Here is a 19,953-nt window from a genome sequence, read left to right as displayed (position 1 = left end):
ATAGCCATATGGCAAAGGTACCCTTAGAAATAACATCTAATTTGAATCCTAGAGCTGAAATTTTCCATCCATCAATGATTGATTTAGATAATACAAAATTCACTGAAAATGAAGCTGACATTACATTTGAAAACAATAATCCTATTCAAAGTAATAAAGTAATGGAGGTGACATGACAGTTAAATTTGAAAGGAAGAATGGAATGGAAGTCTTAGTAACTGAAAGAACAATCAAGGATTCAAATGGCAGACTTGAAGCCAACATTCTAAGTGGCAGAGGGGAATCTGGCCAAATAAATTCAAGTGAGATAAGTAACAGCTATGATTTAAATTCATGTTCCAATGTAGTAGAGGATATAGTACCAACAATCTTAAAAAAAAATAAAACCCAAACAAACAGGAAGTGATTTTTAAAAGGAGGGGATTTGACAAGTAGAATGTGTCTAACTTCCTTTTTTTTGAAGACCTGAAATGCAAAAAGGAAATACTGAAAAATAATAATGAACTATATTCCTGATCTTTGAGTTTCTGGGAAGATAGATTGATAGTCCATCAAGATAAAACAATAATTCATATCCATGTTTGTTGACAGTGAGGTTCAATAGCATAGCTCTGTGACTTTGCAACTCTATCCAGCTCCACTGACAGATTGGCTTCACATATATGCAAGAATGAAGCTCATAAGGTGAGCAAACTGGTTAGAAAAGAAATTTAAGTCCTTTTTAAACTTTACATCTGTTTGGAATAATTTAAACATGAATGGGACAATAAACTAGTACTGGACATGACTGTTTTGCCAAATACCCTTTGTCAGAAATTATCTTCCATGACTAGTGCCATAGGTTTGCCATCATGTCTTAGGACATACTCCTTCCTCTGATGAAGGAGTTCAGGTCTCTGATTCCACTTTCTGTGTGCCTGTTTTTCCAATTACAAATATCCACTGGATGATGATGATGGGAAGGGATATATATTAGCTTGCTTGATAAGAAGTTGCACTTTTTTATCTTCACTTGGCTTAGCTGGTGAATTACTTATACTTATTCTTCTCTTTCTCGGATCCTATCTTCTGCACTGCTTAAGTTTTCTGGTATCTGTTCAGATAGTGGGGGAAATCCACTAATTAGTTAGAAATCTTGGGTAGTCTTTTAATAAGTTAATATTTTAAAATAAAAAAATATAGCCTCTAGAAAATTTTATTTGTTTCAGACTTCCCATGGAAAGAGTGAGAAACTGTTGAATAATCTACCTATGTACTAAAATAGTTGTTTAGTTGTTATCCTTAGTATTTGAAGAGGACCAAAGTGACATCACTGGTGATGTTTTTGTTTTTTTTACTCTCAATTACATACAAGGGAGGCAGAGTTGTACAAAATTGTCAGCATCACTCTTTCAGAGTTATCAAAGACCAGTGACAAGACAAAAGTCAAGATGACTAGTGATGGCTCAGGATAACCTTGGCTTCTTTGATGTCTAAGCAAGCTTTAAGTGCTCCACAGCACCTGCTTCCACCACTTTCATGTCCATTGGAACAAATTGTTCTCGTTCACTCATTCTCCCAGGGGAAGTCTTCACATGTATAGGGAACAAAAGGTGAGGTTGGGGAGGGAGTGTCTATCCCCAAGCATACACTAACATACTTATTATGTCAAAATAAATTGACAAAGTCCCCCAACATATTTTGTGTGTGCCCTATGGCAAACTTAGGGGAAAACATGGACAAAGATCAATGGGAAGGCAGGGATAAGTTCCAATCTGCACAATTTTAGGAAAAACCCACAGTGATGAAATCATGGATACCAGAGTATCTAGATGATTTGATTAAGTTTAACACTTGGCACAGCAGTCTAGTACAATTCCATTTTCTCTTGTGGCATTCACTTTGCTGTGTTTCTCTCCTATTCCCTTCTTATTCTCTCTAGCCTCTAATTTTGCTTCTAAATTAGTATTCTTTCCCATGTCCTCTTCTTTTTCTTCCATCTTTCTCACTTTCACCTTACTACTTTCTGCCTCCTAATAGCTCTCTCTTTGCATTTTCTTTTGCTGGCTTCAGTGATTTTAAATGTAATAAAATCTTATTATTTTCATATTAATTGGGGTTGGGAAGGAAGAAATTAGGTCAATTTGAATTAAAAAGTTTTGCTATTGTAACATTTTAATAAATACAGGTTTATGACTTTCACACACACATAATACTGCTTCTTTGGGAAGGGGAAACAGGATTGTGTTTGTTAGATAATCTTAAAACTTTTTAAAAAATGTATAATAATTATACATTAAGAGATTCATCAATTGAATGTGCTTCTTACTAAAAATTTTCACTTCCAAATAAACTATTTTCCTTTGGCTAACTAAGAAATAGGGAAACATTTCTTTATAATTAGGACCACTGAGATGAAAAAAATTGATAAAGGACACACATACTTTATAACTCAAATTTCTATGACATTTTTAGTTTTTTAAAAGTGCTTATTTCACAATAAACGTATTAGTATAAATATTATCATTCTCATTTGGTAGATGACAAAACAGACTCTTTTAAGTTAAAGGACTTGTCCAAGGTTACATAACTGGTAGATGATTTGGATTTTAAAACATCTCTTAATTCCACATTTTGTTTTCTTCTCACTTACACTGCCACACTACATTCTCTTTAATTAGTTTATAGTCACACACATGCATACATGCATATATACATATACACACAAGTTACATATATGTATATGTAAGAAATTGAAATGATTCCTTTTCCTTACTGTTAAAATTAAAGAATGAAATAAAAAATCTGTTCCAGCTTGAAATTATTTTTTTCTGAAAATATGTTCAATAAAGACAAATATTCTTAATGACTTTTCTTAATTTGAAAGAGAGAGAGATACAGAAAGACAAGGTTGGGGGATGGAGGGAAACTGAGATACTTAGACAGAATATTTTTTAAAAGGATAGAATAAGGCCAAGAAAGAGACATCAGAGCAGACAGACAAACTCTCTCATCTCTGTCTCTGTCTCTGTCTCTATCTCTATCTCTGTCTCTTTCTCTTTCTCTTTCTCTCTCTCTCTCTCACACACACACACTCACAAAGTAAGACAAGCAGGGATAGTGATAGATGTTTATGTACTAGCATTTCATGTATGACTTTATATAGCTATTTAGAATATTGCCACCAAAGATTTTGAAGACACGTTGTGGTTTTGCATATACTAGTTGAAATCAAGCCACAGAATGCATTGTTACCTTATAGGTTATAATAGCTCTGAAATGGGACAGATTTAGAATTTAGCTCACAGTGATATAGAGATTGCAGTGTCTTAAACCTTGTGCCTGAATTTAAAAGTAAATATATGTGGAATGAACAGAAGATGAGTGCTGTGTTTGTATGGGCCCCAAGAATTGGGAGGCTTTGGAAAGCATTGAGCAGATGAACTAGTGTTTTGTAATCACCTGGGAAATGTCAGTGATGATAAGGATTGTACCTAGACTTGACTTAGTACCTCATAAATGAATAACTTTTTTTAAATATTTGTTTTCTTTTTCTGACCAGAACAAAAAATATAGCAGGAGGATATGCTAAGATTATTACATACACATACAGACATACATGCAACACTGCACATTATAGAATTAAATATGTATGCATACATGCATATAAATGTGCATACACACAACATGTGTAATTACAAATATTTATATGATAAAAGCTATTTACCTGTCATCTCTTCACCTATATTATAACTTCCTCAAGGCATAGATGGGCTCATTCATCTTTATCTTACAGAACCAAGCAGAATGATTGGAACATAGTAGGCATTTAAAAAATTACCATTGGGTTGAATTATGATAAGGGTGGGCAAAGGATTCTATTTCATCTGTAACTCAAGGAAATATCTTTATTGGTACTTTTTATTAGGAAGACTGCTGTTTAATGTTGAATGAATGTCAGTAATGTATTATGGAGAAAATGTTCAAATGACATCTATTTATGTTGATCTTGCCTAAGACTGAACTAAGAGTAAATGTCTCATTAATGAATGAATTAATTTTTTTTGCCTTTACCATGAGCACATTTATTATTCCCACAAGACAAAAAATTAGTCTATATATATATATATATATATATATATATATATATATATATATATATATATATAGGCATATTTAGACATGGTTGGGACATCTGATCTCTATAAGCAGCCATTTACAGATTCTGGTCCCAACTACACCACTGGCCATGGTGCTGATATGGTCTTTCTATCAATTGTTTAGATGCCTTAATGGTATAAGAAGATAAAACTTTTTTTCTTTCTGCTTAAAGTTGCTGAGATACTATACTGTTGACTCACAAGATGAACCAAAGCACTAACACATTTTTATTATCCTTTTTGAACTAGCTTCTTAGTGTACTGAGAATTTCCTTCAAGCCTTGAAACTCTGGACAATAATTTTTTTTTTTTAATTTGGACCCCTAAAAATCCCTTTCCCTTAAACTGTCCCATAACCCATTTTTTGCTCCATGCTTTTTTTGGTCTAAAATTAGAAGGAATTATAGCACTTAAAGAATAAAAGCAGAGGATTAATGCAAATAAGTATAGTACTCAAATGCTTCCTTTCCTCTCAAATCTGTAGTTCCCTCAAGAAAGCATTTCATGGGGGCAGCTGGGTGGCTCAGAAGATTGAGAGCCAGACTTAGAGAGAGGGAAGTCCTAGGTTCAGATCTAGCCTCAGATACTTCCTAGTTGTGTGACCCTGGGCAAGTCACTTAAACCTTATTGTTTAGTCCTTACCACTCCTCTCTCTTGGAACCAATACACAATACAGATTCTAAGATGGAAGGTAAGGGTTTTTTTTAAAGCATTTCCTATTTAAGACAGTACAAAGTCAATCAGTGTTAAATGTTCAGTCATTTCTGTGCTTCTTGCTGTCTATTTTATTTGATAGGTTGTCATCATGGGACTCCTCTCTCTCTTTGTGTGAATGGAACACTGGAGAAGTTCAGACCTCAGAATGTAAATTCTGCTTATTTTACAAATGACTCATTTTGTTTTGTTCTTCTTTTAAAAGTTATTACACCACATAACTTTTTGACATAGTTTTACTGACAAATAGCCTGGTTATACCTAGTTCTCTTTTTTGGTCCCAGGAAAAATTAAAGCAAATTCTAAACCCCAGTTACTATTTTATAACGAGAATGAAACCTTCTCTCCAATTGGTCCACTTCTTTCTGTCATGAATTGTATCTTTCCCATACCCACCTGATAACCTACTTGTCTGCTTCATGTTTGGGAGGCTATGAGATACAATTGACTTGGTTTATTAACTGTTTAGCTGGCCCTTCATTGTTCTTTAAAATACCTCATCTAATTTTGCTATTCTCCCTGTGTTCCCAAAGGCTCCCATTCTACTGGGAGCAGGGGATACAACATTTCAGCTATGGAGACCACCTTGCAAAGGCATAAAAGTTCTAAGAGGCATAAGATGTAGGTGAGATATCCTGCATGGGCATTAGCTAACAGGACAGTTTGACTAGAATGGAGAGTGAACAAAGGGGAATAATTGGAAATTAGTTTTAAAAAAAGAGAGAAGAGCCATATTGTGAAAGGTTTTAAATGCCAGGTTGAGAATATTGTATTTCTTCCTTGATCCAATAAAGAACCTACTGATGATTTTTTTCCCCATACATAACTGGCTCTATCCTACTTAGTTCATTCCCTCATAACCTCTAGTCTAGACTATTGTAATAGTCTTCTAATTAATCTCACTATTTCCTCCTTCTCTAATCTACTTCCTCCATATCTGCCCAATTGGTATTTCTTAAAAGCAGGACCACATCATTCCTATTCAAAAGTCTCCTTATTGTCTCTAAAACATACAGAAGTCAGTTTACCATTTAAATCTCTCTCATTTGTTTCCCTGTGCCCTCCATTTCTCCACAATGTCTGGAATGTAGTTTCTCTTTACCTTAAAAGACCATTAAAATCCCACCTAGCTCTTTTGATGGCAGCTTTCCCTGAAATCTTCAGTAGCTAGTGTTCCCTCCTTCTTGAAAATTACTTTGTATTTACTTATATAGGTGAGCTTTTTATCTGTCCAGTGAAATGCCAGCACTTTGAGGGCAGCAACTATTTTGATTTTGTCTTCATGATCTATGTGCGCAGTACAATATTTTTCAAATAAGAACTTAATGAATATTTGTGGAATTACATAAAACCTTACTAGAGGACATAAAAAAGGAAATGAACGGTCATTTTTTTTATTTTCAAGGAAAGATTCTAACTCTTTCAGGAAATAGTCAAAATACATATGGATAGGTAGGAGTTGCAGAGACCTAGAGGGAAAAGGTGAGCTGTTTTGCTAAACTGTATCACTTTTTCTTCATTCATTTCTCTCTTCTTTACTACCCTTCTCTTCAATTAAAACAAACAGTTACTCAATTTGATCTGCTTTTAAAAGTTTTATAATTAGAAATGAGCAATAGGCTGATAATATTCACAGAAAAATTCCCCTTACAAAAGAGGAACTTGTACCCCTAAATGAATTTTCATTTACTAGAACTCCATCTCTACTCCTTCCCTTATCCTTTGCTCCATGCTGTTAACTTGATGAAGTTATTTAATTTTCTATGCCTCAGATTTTTCTTCTGTAATGCAAAGGACAAGGACAAGATCAGTCCCAGACTCTCTTTCAGCTCTGATATGCTCTTGTTTTAAATATATACTTAAAATATATTAACAGTAGCTATAAATTCACATGCAATCCTCTCCTTTGTTCTTTGTATTCTAAAATGTTTTTAATTGATGATTGTTGAGTTCACAATAAAAAATTAATTTAAAAAGTCATCTGGAAATTTTCCCATGCATTCCTCTCTATGGGTCAGAAACAGAGGGGGTGACATTTAGAGGCAGCCAAAGGGATCCTCCTGGAAAAGGGAGTGTCCATAATAATGACAGTCTTCACCCTGTTCTCATCCTATTTCTGGATGTACTAAGACTTTGGAGTAAAGTATCTTGGTGTTTTGCCTTGGGCAATCATTCATTCATTACACAAATGCTTTATCTTTGTGCATATCCTGGAACAATACTCTTAAATAAATACTATCCTGAGGTTTTACTCAGTGATTATTTACTTTGCATTTCCATGATCTCAATGGAACACAGAAGGGGAGGAGACAGAAGGTTTGGCAAATAGCAATTTGCCACCATCTACGCACAAGTACAAGTGACAAGTGTTCATGGATCTTGTTTTGTTTTTCAGTGAGACACGTCATGGACAAATTACATCTGTGTCCAGAGCAGACACACACATGAAAAGCCCACTCTGTGATCCAGTTTACAGCTATCTTGTGAAAGAATCGAGAGGGCACTCTGTAGATTTCAACCTTAAGGAGTCAGAGAAGTGTAGTGGAGTGCTTGGAGAGGGGAGTGAATAGGTCTCCACGTCAGTAAAACAGGTTTCAAGCCTCACTAATGACAAACCCTGACTGGATGATCCTGGCGACGTCGTTTAGCCTGTCAGTGGCCGAGGTAACTTTCTCAGACTGCAGTGGTAACATACATTTCCCACCAGCTGTTCCCTACACTGATAAAATCACGGGACTAGTCAAAAGAAGAAGAAATAGTGCACTGGCCCTGTGTAGTCTTATAATTAAGATGATCAAGTCAGTTAAAAAAATCCATAGAGCTTTAGAATTCTATTCAAAAGTCATCAGCTCGCTGCCCTCAAAAAATCCCATTAGACAATCAAAACCCGGATTGAATTCTCCCACTTTCCAGTGAGATTTCACGCTCTCTATCTCCACTCTCCTCTTGCCCTCCTACATATTCCTATTCCAATTTACTAAGAACTCAAACATCTGCCCTCCGAAAAGTACACAGATCCTCATGAAAATCAGCCAAAAGGGAAAAGGAGAAAGAGGAAAAGGATATACAATTTCCTTTAGGTTTGCCACACGATCCTTATTAAAACCACCCGATTTCATTCTTGCTGAGCACATGAAAGCTAGTATTTATTTTTATGAATGATAACCAAGATCAGACTACCCCAGAGGGCAATGGGACATTTGCCCAATGGCCTATTGAATAATAGAGTTTGCCCTTTTTTTTTTCTCTCTCTCTCTCTTTAGAAGAGGAGGAAATGAAGATCATAAGTCAGCTCCCTCTAGGAGGGAGAGCTCTCTAGTGGTCTTGAATTGAAAATAGGCAATTATTTCTTGGGGTGTTAGTCCACTTGTGAAAACTGCAGTTGAACCCTAACAGTCCCCAAGGATAGTGAATACATAAATCCATTCTCCTGTGCTTACCAACTCAATCACTTCACATGCCAGTTATAATATAATTTGATTTCTTTTAACTGAGCATTTTTGTTGTTGTTTTTGATCAGCCATGATTTCACTGGTCAAGTGAGTTCCTGGGAAGAAACTTCCTCTGTTATTGCCACCAGAAGATTGTGAGTTTCCTGAGGGCATGGCCAATCTTTTGCCTCCTCTTGTATTCTTACCATTTAGCACAAAGTTTGACCCAAGAATACTTAACAAACTTGATGTATTGGCTGATTCTTTGTACTTTCCCTGCAACTTAGAGTTTTAGTAGGTTGCCTTGGGCATTGAAAACTTAAGTGTCTTTTCCAGGAACAAATAACCAATATGTGTCAGAGATAGGATTTAAAACCAGGTCTTCTGGGCATGGAAAGAAGCCTCTATGACACCAAACAACTATATCAAAACTAATTCATTTAATTGAATTGTATGTAGTATCCATCATGGTAGTTCCCTTTAGGGAACTTTATACCTGTGTGTATTGTCCTGTTCTCCCGCCCTCCCCTACCCAAATTTAATGTAATCACAGAAAGGAAGATATTGAGGGGGGGAAAAGAGTTCAAAGAAGCGTCCAAGCCTCTTTATCTTTTACTGAGTTGCACATCACTACCTAAAATTTGTACAATACCTCTCGACCCTTCCTCTCAGGTCTCATTGGTGAACTTTTTACCTTAACTTGCTAGGAATTATGCCTGAGGACCACTTATTGTAATCTCATCTCCATCACCCTTCTGTCTTTGTATCTTCCTTTCTCTGTCTCTTTCTTTCTGTCTTTTTGGTTCTCTCAACATTTCTCTGAGTAGAACTGGAAAAGTTCTCATTAGTTAACAGAAAATTTAGCAATCACCTTGGTGGCCTTTAAGAAGCTAAATTCACAGGCCCAGAAAATAATCAACAGAAAAAAGTCCAGACAGGAAGTAATTTTTTGGAATTTGACCCCTGCATCTCTCAGAGGGTACCAGGAAGTTAGTAAATTTCCTTATCTGTCCTATCCTCCTCTCTATTTGGCCCTGATGCCTTAGCAGCAGAGCTATTGGCTAGGATGAAATGCTACAAAGAGTAGGGAGCAGAGAGAGAGTCCCAGGAAAAAGCAGCTTCAAAAAGTATCAGCCCTGATAGCAGAGGAAAAGAGAAACTGTAGATTCAAAAGACAATTCCTTAGCAGCTGGGAAACATGATTGGAGATGATCTGATATAGGGAACCCCAACTGAGTATCCAGCCCAGCTGAGTTACTACCATCAAAGACAATGAGTAAGGGTGCTGATGAGATGGAGAAGAAAACCATATAAAAACCAAAGTATTCCATGAAAAGATAAAGAACATTAGGGCTTGGCTTACTGGAAGCATGGAGTTACCTTGGCTAAATATGGCACTAGCTGGTGTGCCTCATTATTCTAGGTTTTTAGATGGGTATTCTAGGTTTTGTTTTGTTTTTAACCTATCTTTCCTGTGATCACTGTGCATATTTGTGGAACAAAATGTTTCAGGATTGTGGGGGAAATGTTGTTCAACTCCTGTTATTATTCTGTCTTGGTAAATGTCTTTGTTGTTGTTCAGTTGTTGTTCAGTTGTGTTGGACTCCTTGTGACGTCATTTGGAGTTTTCTTGGCAAAGATACTGGAATAGTTTGTCATTTCTTTCTCCAGCTCATTTTATAGATGAGGAAACTGAGGCAAACAGGATTTAAGTGACATGTACAATACTTTACAGCTAAGTGTATGAGTCAGTGTATGAGGTCAGATTTGAACTCAGAAAGAGGAGTCTTCCTGACTCCAGGCCATGCACTCTCTCTGCTGCCCAGTAAATGTCTTTACTTTGAGCTAATTATGTCTACTAACTAAGGATTAAAAATCATGCCAATGAGGGGCTCATAAGGAATTATTTTAGTATTAGTAATTTAGTAATACAGAGTATTCTACAACCTGGACATAGTCACATTCATAGGGAACGTACCTGCAAACCTATACATGCTTAGTTGGGAAGATGCCTTAGAGCTGGTACTATACATTTATTTGTATAATGTTACTATTGCTCAGAACATTTTGAACTTCAAATTGAGAGTTGTCTTCAGAACTTGTTCCTAATTCCAGTTTATTTATTTATTATTTATTATTCCTTATTCCAGATTATTTCCAGTTGAGGGTCAGTGTGGCTAAATAGAAAGTTTTATTCTGGGAGGCAATTTGGAACTATGCCCGAAGGGCTTTAAAAAACTGTCTGCCTTCTGATCCAGCCATAGAACTGCTGGGTCTGTACCCCAAAGAGATAATAAGGAAAAAGACTTGTACAAGAATATTCATAGCTGTGTTCTTTGTGGTGGCAAAAATTTGGAAAGTGGGGGGATGCCCTTCAATTGGGGAATGGCTGAACAAATTGTGGTATCTGCTGGTGATGGAATACTATTGTGCTCAAAGGAATAATAAACTGGAGGAATTCCATGGAGACTGGAACAACCTCCAAGAAGTGATGCAGAGTGAAAGGAGCAGAACCAGGAGAACATTGTACACAGAGACTGATACACTGTGGTACAATCGAATGTAATGGACTTCTCTACTAGTAGCAATGTAATGATCCAGAATTATTCGGAGGGACTTATGGAAAAAAAAAAAAACACTATCCACATCCAGAGAAAGAACTGTAGGAGCAGAAACACAGAAGAAAAACAACTGCTTGATCACAAGGTTCGATGGGGATATGACTGGGGATGTAGATTAAATGATTACCCTAGTGCAAATATTAATAATATGGAAATAGGTCTTGGTCAATGACACATGTTAAACCCAGTGGAATTGCACATCAGATAACGGAGAGGGATGGGGGGAGGAGAAGGAAAGAGCATGAGTCTTGTAACCATGGAAAATATTCTAAATCTTCTAATTAAATAAAATTAAAAAAAAAATAAATAGAAAGCTTTCTGGCTATGTTTTAGTTCATTAAAGAGCTTTGTGGAAATTTGTAGAAATTCATCATAAATGTCAGTTATTGTTATTGTTATTGCTATTGCTCTTGTTATATATGTATCATCTTGTTCTATGGAATTCAGGTAGAAATAGCCTTGTATCACTATACTTTTGTATTTAATATATTATAGACCAGTATACAAACCTTTAAAAATTTATTTTATTAAGCAAAATGAAAGCTTTAGGATGTATCATCATCTTATCCAAGCTCATGACAGGTATATATTTAGTAACAACATTTTTAAATTTAGTAACAACAAGACAATAGGTTTTACTTGTTCTTTGTACTCTTCCAACATTGTTTTGATCTCTTCTAGTTCTTAGATTTTGAAACATATATATATGTATATATATATATATATTATATCTATGAAAGATAGAGTTTTTGATGTAGAATTCTACTCATTAGATCATGTCTTTCCAGGTATTAGAGAGGTATTAGGTTTTTATTGCCTGATGTAATGCACTATAGTTTCTATAATTTCCTTGCATAATCTATATTGATAACTAAATCTGATCAGCTTAATGATACTCATTCTGTAATTTATGGTAGAAATAATAAGATCCTCAATTACCATCATAAACCCTTCCATTTACCTCAGTGTTTCTTTGTGGACATATTGTCTAAATTCATGTGGCTACTGTACAGAGACTTCTGACTCCACTGCTGGTTCTCAGAAGTTACATAGGCTCTGTTTGGGAGTAAACCATCATGAATTACATTCAATATAACTTTTAATTACATTCAACAAATCCAGTTGTAAGCACAAGTTTTCATACTTTACTATACTTTAGTGAAGAGATATTTCTATGTCATAAAAATATTTCTCTAGTTTTTGAATTTTTATCATATATTATAAAATATCTATCAAACCTCTTCCTTTTGATAAGGCAATAATTTTATAGCTGTCTCTGAGTGATTGACTCTTAATTGTATGGATGTTAGTAATTATACTTACAAAACCTGTTATGGTTCACTTTAAAGGTATTCAAATATATATCTATGTATTATATACCTATAAAGGCTAATATTTAATAGATATTAATTTCTTTAATTATTTTCTTCCCTTTCAGGTTTAATTTTAAGATGCAAAAAATACCTTAATGTATGCAGTCATAATATTCAATTTGAAATATTTATGTTTGATATATCTTGTCTTTATTTGTTGGTTCATTGTGATGCCTAGAATCAAACTCAAACCTTTAAGTTTCCATCTTTCCTTGGTATATATTAAGGAATTTATATTTATAGAGGCCACACAATAATAATCCTACCTAATATTTATATAGCATTATGTGTTCCAGGCACTATGGTGAATGCTTATCTCATTTGATCCTTACAACAACCCTGGAAGATAGATGCTATTTTTACCCCCACTTTTATAGATTAGGAAATTAAGGCAAAGAAAGGGTAAGTAACTTTCCCAGAGTCAAATAGCAGTATCTGAAGTTAAATTTGAATCCCAGTCTTCCTGAATAGTCTGGTACTCTATCCTGTACCACCTAGATACCCATAATAACATTTTTATATTCTTAGATAAAGATTCTCTAAGAGAAAATAACTGCTTATGTGTTTTACTTTTTTGTTTGTTTATATGTTTTTCAGTGGAACCTTAAAAGCTTGATGGCATCCAACATACATAAAGTGCTTTGATTCAGCTTCTTTAATTTGGAAGCCATATTTAGTTCTGTTTAGGACAGAAGATAATGGATTTAAGGCTAGACAGCTACAATGAGGCAAATTGCATCCTTGAAGACTGTCATAGTCTATATCAATTATTTTTGACATCATTGTTTTAGTGAAACATTTTAAACAGAAGATAGTTTTCCAAGTAGACATCAAATAGATTAGTCTTCTTACTATACTTCGGTCAATTTCATATTTTTACATTACATGAATAAATCATGAGTGCAGAATTGAGTCAAAGGCTTTCATCAACAAAGTCAGAATAAATGTTACAGCAATTTTTTCAGTTTGTCAAATAATTACTAAAATGATAATGAATTCAATTTCAGAATCCTGAGACCTTTTGGCATGAACTTTTTGCTAAATGATTTTTTTTTTAGTAATACAAACAATGAATGATTTGTGTAGAGAACATAAATATCTAATTGGTCTGTCCACAAGAGGTTGTTTTCTTCTTTTGGTAACATAAATTATATGCTTTATGTTGAGAAAGGTGAATTACATTTTGGGTGTGTCATGTTTTTGTGATCATTTAAACAAGCTGAAATTTTCCATATCATTTTTCAGGCAATCTCTCTTATCTCTGATTTCTTTGTATCTATAGCAAAATTTTTTTATAATTTAATATTGAAATGCTTATTTTGTTCTTTCTCTGGCTTCAACTAATTCTTATCATCCTTACTGTTGTTGTTCAGTCATTTCAGTTATGTCTGACTCTTCATGACCCTAGTTGGGGTTTTCTTGGCAAAAAACTAGACTACTTTTCCATTTCCTTTTCTGGTTCATTTTATAGATAAGGAAACTGAAGCAAACAGAATTAAGTGATTGGTCCAGGGTCACACAACTAGTTAAGTATTTGAGGCTGAATTTGAACTCAGGTCTTCTTGGCTCCAGTCCTGACTCTCTATGCACTATGACACCTAGATGCCCATTGTAGTCTTAATCTTTTTTTTTTTTTTATCACTAATCGTTAGCAGAATCTAGCATTTTTTGGATTGTCCATTTTCTGGATTTTTTCACATTTCTGTTCCTTTGCCTCTCCATTGGGCAATATGGTATTGTAATCTTCTATTCTGGTTATCAGCTATATCGATGTACTATTCCAATGACTTTCTGCAAATTGTTAATAGCTCTCTCAATTTTCTTGTCATGGTAAAGTTTGATGACTACTTTTCAGGTTATTCCTTCAGAGGTTCCCTTTTTTCAATATTTTTTAAGCCACTGAAACACAATTTATATATACATATATTTGTATATACATATACTTGCATTTGTATATATTTTTGTGAAAAATATTGTACATGAGATGAAATTTTAATACTTTCTGGAAAATACTGTGAGAGATTGTATTCATTTATAGTGATTGCAGCAGATATATGCCTTTTAAATAATTTTATTTTGGTAAAATTTGATAGAAGAGTAACAAAATCAATGCCATTAAACTCATGAAGAGATTGTTGAAATTATAATCTAAATACACTCATCTCTTTTTCCCAAAATTATCAGAGAGATATTGGTGCTATTTTTATCATCTCTTTCATTATTGAATATATTTTCCAGAGTTTGCATTAAGCAAATATTTCTAATGACCACAAAATCTAACTTTTCCCTCTCTAGCTTTTAAGTGTTCACCTTCATTTTCTATTTCATCCAGCCTAGCTTAGAGATGAAACTATCTTTTCTTATGATTTCTTTCTTTGGTATACTGTATACCTTGGAACTGAGACCATCAGTGATAAAAAAGCAAGATATACACTGTCCATAACTAGTGAGATCTATTGTTAATTTTGTTCGATGGTATATACTTGTACAGAAGGAAAGCATTCATGTCTCAATCCATTTCATATGGCCTTGTGGTTTTGCCTACTTTAGTAGTCAGCTCCATCTCCCTTGAAACAGTTCTAGGAGGGGAGATATTAGTATATCTGATTTTTTCTGATTTACTTTTTTCAGTGGTATGTGTGGTAATGGAAACAAGATAACAACCTGGACTATTGATATCCATGTAAAAATGGATAACAGCTTAGAGCTGCCATTCTGCAGTCCTATATCATTTTATAAACTTGATAGATTCATAGGAACAGTTTCATCAAGGTGACTAAGATGTTAATTCAATTGGTCACTAATTCACAATTCCCACTAGGCCTTCACATCTCAGGACTTTGTACATCATCCTAGCCAGCATTTTCTTATGTTACTGTTTCAACTCTTCCCCTCACAATATGTAGAATGAGTTTGATTTTGAGGAGATTGCTATCATTGATGTTTTTGTTAATGTTATTCTGTTTCTATGACCATGGCAGTCATTTAATTGCTCATATGTTCATTTTTAAAATAGGGATATTAATGTCTCTAATATCTATCTTATACAATTTTTGTAAGGATATAAGAAGCTAATATATGTACATCACTTGACAAATTTTTTTAAAGCTCTAACCATGTCAGTACTTCTTATTTCATGAAAGGTATATCTGACCCTTGGAAGTAAAATTTATCCTCAATTGACTTATCTCCAAAAGTAACTTGAAGACAATTTTATTGGTAATCAATAAGGTAATTATAACTTGCATCAAAAATTAATGTTGGGGAACTAGGTAGCACAGTGGATACCGCTCCAGGCCTGGAGTCCAGAGAACCTGGATTCAAATCTGGCTTCAGATACTGTGACCCTGTGCACGTCACTTAACCCCAATTGTCTAGGATGGCCTGAACTAATTATTTAATTTTCACCGAAAATTTAAATGAATAAGGTTCTTTCTGTAGAAGTTAGGAATACAGTGCTCAATGGATACTTCCTGTCAGCTGAGCATGATTCCAAATTCATTGACAAATCCAAAATGAGGAAAGAATTCCATATCTCTGTTGATGTGAAAATGAGACACAAGAAATATCATTTATCAGTTTCAATGAATAAACATGTTTTATGTTATGGTTAATATATTTCTTGGAGGGTTAGATTTAGTCCTCTAAAAGTTCTTAAATCAATTATTTTGATTACCCATTTCATCACCCCATTGACAAATACTTATCAAGGTTTTCTAGATGGAAGTTCTTTACTAGTTGTGGCCCAAAACAAGATGATTAACTAGTTACAAAACACTTATCAAGATTTCCCTGATCAACTAGATGAGTTTTTAATGCTCTGATCTTTTAGAATGTTTGATGAACAACTCCCCAAAGTATATGGGCATGCCTGTCAATGCCAGTCAGTCAACTACTATTTTTTTGTGTTTTATTAATTCCTTTATAAATCCCCAATAACATGTAAAATAATCTTAGCATTCATATTTTAAACATTTGAATTCCAAGTTCTTTCTCTCCAGCCCTTCCCCCACTCCTTGAGGAGGCAAGCAAACAATATGATATGGATTATACATGTGAAGTCATTAAAAACATTTCCACATTAGCCATATTGGAAAAGAAACCATGTATACGCAACATAGAACTAGAAAAAGGAAGTTTAAAAAGTATGCTTCAATCTGTACTCAGAGTTCATCATTTCTCTCTTGGGAGCTAGATGGAATTTTTTTATCATGTGTCCTTTGGAATTGTCTTTCATCTTGATCAAAGTAGCCACGTTTTTCACAGTTGATCACCGTTATAATATCACTGTTACTGTGTACACTTTTCTCCTTCAGTTGGTTCAGTTCATATAAATTTTCTCAAGATTTTCTGAAATCATCTTGCTCTTCATTTCCTATTTCATAAATAGTATTCCATTACAATCATGTGCCACAACTTGTTTAGCCATTCCCCAACTGATGGATATTCTCTCAGTTTCCAATTCTTTGCCACCATGAAAACTGCTGTTATAAATATTTTTATACAAGTAGGTTTTTCTCTCTTATTCTTTCATCTCTTTGGCATTCAGATCTAGTAGTCATATTGTAGGGCCAAAGCATATATACAGTTCTATAGTCCTGTGAGTATAATTCCAAATTGTTCTCCAGAATGGTTGGACTAAACTAGTATTTTTCAAATGGTTACTATATGTCAGACACTGTGCTGTTATGGGGATACAAAGAAAGACAAAACAACAATAGGAATAATAATAGCAGCAACAACAACAATCCCTGCTGTCAAAGAACAGACTAATGAAGAAAACAGCATGCAAAGAACTATATTGAAACAAGATATATGTAGGATACATAGGGGATAATTTCAGAGGGAAGGCACTAAAATAAAAGAGGCCTGGGAAAGAATCCTTGCAGAAGATAGAATTTTAGTTGACACTTGAAGATGAGAAAAGATAACCCCTGATTACATCTAAGTGAATCCCTTGGTATAGCACCCACCCCTACCCATGTGGGGTTCACATCTTTGCTATTTTGGACTATAGGTCAAATAATCTCTGCTCTCTAGTAGTTTGCCAGCTAAGGCAGACCATATCCTTGTATGAGAATAAGTCCACAATCTTATGACATTTCTGAAATCAACACTATACAGAAGTAAAGAAGCATATTTAATGGGATAATGAAATTTAAAAAAAAAAACATTCTGGGCATTGTATAAGAATATGGAATTACCAAAAGGAAATCAGTTCTAAACTAATCAGTCTGAGAGGGCTTCATAGAAGAGGTGATATTTTAAGGAGCTATTTTAATTGTGAGAGGACTGAGATGACATCTAAATTTCAGTGGCTAGATTTAAAGTAGTCAAATCCTGTTAGAGTATTTTTTTATCAGTTGTAATGACAAGAGGGAAATGGCAAAAATATGATGGGAAAAATAAATATACACCATTTTAGATTGGTCCATAATGAAAAAAAGGATTGGAATTTTGCTATTAATTGTTTTAGGGATATTTTCTTCAAAAATATTAAGACCATAACTTTCCAAAACATTTCAGATAGGCTATTCATTTCTGGCACACTATATGGGATGGTGAAGAAGAAGAAGAAAGAAGAAGGAGAAGAAAAAGAAGAAGAAGAAGAAGAAGAAGAAGAAGAAGAAGAAGAAGAAGAAGAAGAAGAAGAAGAAGAAGAAGAAGAAGAAGAAGAAGAAGAAGAAGAAGAAGAAGAAGAAGAAGAAGAAGAAGAAGAAGAAGAAGAAAGAAGAAGAGGAAGAGGAGGAAGAGGAAGAGGAAGAGGAAGAGGAGGAAGAGGAAGAGGAAGAGGAAGAGGAAGAAGAAGAATTATTTTTTGAAAAGTAGAGTTAAATACTGTGACAGAAGATCTGTGTATGTACAGGCATGAATGAAGCCTTAATCATATGTATATGCTTGCTCTTATATGCACATACACATATGCAACCATCCTCAGTTATTGTGACTTTCTATTGTACCCATTGTTATTTGGGAGTATAGATAGATTCTCCTGTTCAAATATAAAATACTAACTCCTATTTCCACTTTCTATTTTCCTATTGAATCAAAATTTGGCTTAGGAGAATGGAAGCAGTCCCCGAGGCACATTGCTTTGCTTCTCAAAGAATTTCCCTTTTCCTCTTATTTTTTAATTGCAATGTGTTTTTGCTATGCCAATTTTTCCTCATAGTAGAAACCTGGGCTTATCAGCAATGGGAAGGAGGAAGTCTTAATCCTTTTCAGTGCAATAGCAAAATCTCTTCTTCCTCCTCACTTATAATTTATCTTGTGAAATTGGGCAGACCATTAAGCAGCATGTAAATTGTCTTCCCCTCTGATTTTCACTCTCAGAAGGAAAAAAAAAAAGAAAAGTATGAAGAATAATTTCCATGCTTGACTCACTGAGATTCTAAAATGTGCCTAGCTTTCAGAGAGAAATCTGTGCATTCAGGATGCATAGAGACCTGCATGTCAGTTTATTTGGAAAGGAAATTTATATGTGATATTTGGAGTAGCTGTTGTTTTAGGTGCAGTATGACACAATAAAAATCCGTGTAAAGTAGATCATTATATTGAAGATTTTGTAATACTCTGGGTCAAATGATGCTTCCCTTCTCCTCCCTTTCTTTACCATCCACTCAGACATGGTAAGTTGTAGTGATTCCTCAATATGTGGCATGGATGCTAACCTCTGTATGATTCTGGTCCCAGAATGCAAGCAACTAATGGGGTTCTAAAAGATTAGTGAATATCAAAATTGAAGATAAGCCTCTCTGTGTGTGTAATTGAAGTTAATCCCCTTTTCTGATATTCACTTTTCCCCCAACACAGAAACAAAAGGGTAGGAGAAAAGTGGTCAGAAGAGAGACACAAAGAAGAAAACTGAGGAAGGATAGATAGAAAGAAGGAGAAAGGTCATTATTTCCAGACTTTTTTTTCCATCTTCAATGACATATTATAATTATATACACAGAACATATTCACAAAAATATAATGAATCATCCAAATTAACTACCACTTTTCTTAAGTTCACCAAGGATACAATCTTAGATTTAGAAATTAGTTTTATCAATAATTTTCACCTTTTTTTTTTACAATTCAGTTATTTCTGGGCATACCATCATGTAATTTCAAAACAATTAAGTAATATATTCGCTCTGTCCAACAGTGTATGTAATATTCCATACCTGTACTCTCCTACCTCTCTCTAAAGTAAATTTTGTTTCATTTGTGTCTTTGTATTTCTGGAACCTAGTACATTCTAAGAATGTAATTAGTGCTAGTCGATTGATTAAAAGGAGAGGGAGATATATTTTTTCATCTCTGAGGCTAAGATTAGTCATATTTACAAAATGTTTTGCCTATTTTTGCTTTCTTTTTGTATACATTCTTGCAGATTTATTTTATGTTACTTTCCTGGTTCTGCTTACTGCATAATGTATCACTTCATATTAGCCTTCCCATGTTTTTCTGAGTCCCTTGATTCTTAGGTTTTTTACCCTGTAAGAATTACATTCCTATACCATGATTTGTTCAGCCACACCCCAAATGATAGATACTTACTTTCTTACAAGTTACACAAAACAAAACAATACTGCTTAATATTTCATTATACATTGGACCATTATTTATTTCTTTTATATCCTTGGGGTATATATCTAGTAATGAGAAGAGACAAACAAATTTTTCACCT

General features: G+C 34.3%; 1 long non-coding RNA gene across 3 annotated transcripts in view; it reads left to right on the top strand.

The window, feature by feature from the left end:
* Positions 1 to 246: 246 nt before the first annotated feature.
* LOC103105573 (uncharacterized) overlaps positions 247 to 19,953 on the top strand; it is a 90,387-nt gene continuing 70,680 nt past the window's right edge. For 2 of the 3 annotated variants that reach the window (XR_008914200.1, XR_471345.3), the window contains exon 1: positions 247 to 684. This is a non-coding gene — a long non-coding RNA (uncharacterized LOC103105573). Of the gene's footprint in view, positions 685 to 7,248; positions 7,518 to 19,953 lie in introns of all 3 variants that reach the window. The other variant, XR_001624155.2, reaches the window with a different exon arrangement.

Source organism: Monodelphis domestica, chromosome 8 (genome assembly GCF_027887165.1).
Source record: "Monodelphis domestica isolate mMonDom1 chromosome 8, mMonDom1.pri, whole genome shotgun sequence".
Classification (NCBI taxonomy): Eukaryota; Metazoa; Chordata; class Mammalia; order Didelphimorphia; family Didelphidae; genus Monodelphis; species Monodelphis domestica.
This window is presented reverse-complemented; position numbering and strand designations above follow the sequence as displayed.